Genomic DNA, 2,852 nt, shown 5'->3' with positions numbered 1-2,852 from the left:
TAGTCTTGCTGATTATTAAAAAAAAGTTTGAATTTATGAAATATTTCAAATATATAGAAAGGAACATAAAATAAACACCTATTTGACCACGGATCAGACATGACAAATCCAAATATTTTGCCAAATGGGCTTCAGAGTTTTTCTTTAATCTTCAAAATTTTTGTTCCATGGGGCACCTGGCTGGCTCTGTTGGAAGAGTGTGCAACTCTCGGTCTTGAGGTTGTGGGTTCAAGTCCTGCATTGGGTATAGAGATTACTTAAAGAAACAAAATCTTAAAAAAAAAAACTGGAACAAATATTTTATTCATTTATTTACTTTAGGTTTCTTTACATAATCTCTACACCCAACATGGGGCTTAAACCCACAAAACTGAGATCGGGAGTCATATGGTCTACTGATTGAGCCAGCCAGGAGCCCTTGTTCCAGTTTTATTGAACTATAATTGACATACATCTCTGTACAAACTTAAGTATAGGGCACAATGACTCGACGTACATACATTGCAAAACAATTATCACAGTAAATATAGTTAACATCCATCTCCTCACATAGTTATTAAAAAAATTTCAGAGTTTCTCAAGAAATAAAACATTGTTAATATATTGAAATATCCTCTATCCCTTTCCTCAATCCTCTTCCCCACTCCCTTAGAGGTAACCACTATCTGAATTCTGTGTATAACTTCCCATGCAAGGTTTGATAGTCTTACTACATATACATTTATCTATTAATAATATATAATACTGTTTTGTATATTTAAAAGTTTTACAGAAATGGTATATTGTACCTATCATCCTACAAATCGCTTTTGTAATTCAACATAATGATTTTTAAAAATTTTTTATTTAAATCCAATTTAGTTGACATATAGTGCATTATTAGTTTCACGGGTAGAATTTAGTGATTCATCAGTTGCACGTCACACCCAGTGCTCATTACATCACGTGCCCTCCTTAATGCCCATCACTCAGTTACCCTATCCCCCCAACCCCCTCTGCTCCAGCAACCCTCAAGTTGTTTCTTAGTTAAGAGTCTCTTATGGTTTGTCTACCTCTTTGTTTTTATCTCATTTTATTTTTCCTTCCCTTCCCCTATGTTCACCTGTTTTGTTTCTTAAATTCCACATATGAGTGAAATCACATATTTGTCTTTCTCTGACTTATTTCACTTAGCATAATACCCTCTAGTTCCAACCATATCATTGCAAATGGCAAGATTTAATTCTTTTTGGTGGCTGAGTAATATTCCAGTGCAGTGTGTGTGTGTGTGTGTGTGTGTGTGTATGCCACATCTTCTTTATCCATTCATCTGTCATTGAATATCTGGGACAGAGTATTATGTCCATCGAAATAATGATTTTGAGTATTATTCATACTAATACATGCATACCTAGCTCATTCCTTTGAACTGTTATAAGCAATCCCATTGTATGAATATGCTGTAATTTATTTACCCATTATCTTACTGATGTACAATTGTTTTTCCAAGTTTTCACCATCACTAGTCATACTGGAATGACCTTTTGTTTTTTTTTTAAAGATTTTATTTATTTATTCATGAGAGACACACAGAGAGAGGCAGAGACACAGGAGAGGGAGAAGCAGGCTCCGTGCAGGGATCCCTATGTGGGACTTGATCCCAGGACTGGGATCATGCCCTGAGCCAAAGGTGGACACTCAACAGCTGAACCGCCCAGGCGTCCCGACATTTTTTTTTTTAAATATGGAACACGGGATGCCTGGTTGGCTCAGTCAGTGGAGCATGTAGTCCTTGATCTGGGGCGGGGGGGTGGGCAGGGGCAGGTTTGAGTTCAAGCTCCACATTGGGTGCAGAGATTACTTAAAAATAAAATCTTTTAAAACATAATAAAATAAAATATGGAACGCTTCATGAATTTACATGTCATCCTTGCATGGGGCCATACTAATCTCTGTATCGTTCCAATTTCAGTGTCTTTGCTGCCCAAGTCAGCAGGGGAAAGATCATTCTTGTACACGTTTCCTTGTGCAACCATGTAGGTTTCTCTGGAGTTTATATAGGACCATCCTCACCTTTCCCATGAACTAGCAATTTATGAAAATTCCCTTCTCTTCTCATCCTCATGATTGTTATTATCAGACTTCCTTCTAAATGCATTCACATTCTGGAGGCACCTGGGTGGTTCAGTGGGTTAAGAGTCTGCCTTCAGATCAGGTCATGAACCTGGGGTCCTGGGATCAAACCCTACATTAAGCTCTCTGCTCAGTGGGGAGCCTGCTTCTCCCTCTCCCTCTGCAGCTCCCTGATAATTGTGCTCTCTTACTCTCTCTCCTTCTGTCAAATAAATAAATAAACTCTTATTTTTAAAAAAGCATTCACATTCTGTTCTATTTAAGTATTTCATTATTCTGGGATTTATTTTTGTCCACGGTGTGTGGTAGTGATCTAACATTATCAATGTATTCCATTTGGACAACCAATTTTTTCCAGAATCATTTAATAAACAGTCTATCCTCTCTTTTCTTATTTATAAAGTCACCTCAGTCAAGTAACAAGTTTCCATATATGAGTGAGTCTGTCCTGGCTTCTCTGTTCCATTCCATTAAAACTCTTAACCTATTCTTTGTCCAATACCACAATGTCTTCATTGCTATATTTTTATAAAAGTCATCATATCTGGTAAGGAAAATTCACTCTTACTGTTCTTCAGAATGTGTGAGTTATTGACACTTTTCACTTCCATACAATTGGAGGACCAACTTATCAAATTTCATGCACACACACACACACACACAAACCTATGGGGTTTTTATTGGAATTGTCTTGAATTTACAGATCAGTTGGGGGACAACTGATCTCTTCATGATACTGT

General features: G+C 37.0%; 1 non-coding gene across 1 annotated transcript; it reads right to left on the bottom strand.

The window, feature by feature from the left end:
* Positions 1 to 1,872: 1,872 nt before the first annotated feature.
* Positions 1,873 to 1,975, bottom strand: LOC119868624. The gene has a single exon (XR_005386610.1). It is a non-coding gene; the product is annotated as a U6 spliceosomal RNA (small nuclear RNA).
* Positions 1,976 to 2,852: the final 877 nt, after the last annotated feature.

Source organism: Canis lupus, chromosome X, assembly GCF_011100685.1.
Source record: "Canis lupus familiaris isolate Mischka breed German Shepherd chromosome X, alternate assembly UU_Cfam_GSD_1.0, whole genome shotgun sequence".
NCBI classification, from domain to species: Eukaryota; Metazoa; Chordata; class Mammalia; order Carnivora; family Canidae; genus Canis; species Canis lupus.
This window is presented reverse-complemented; position numbering and strand designations above follow the sequence as displayed.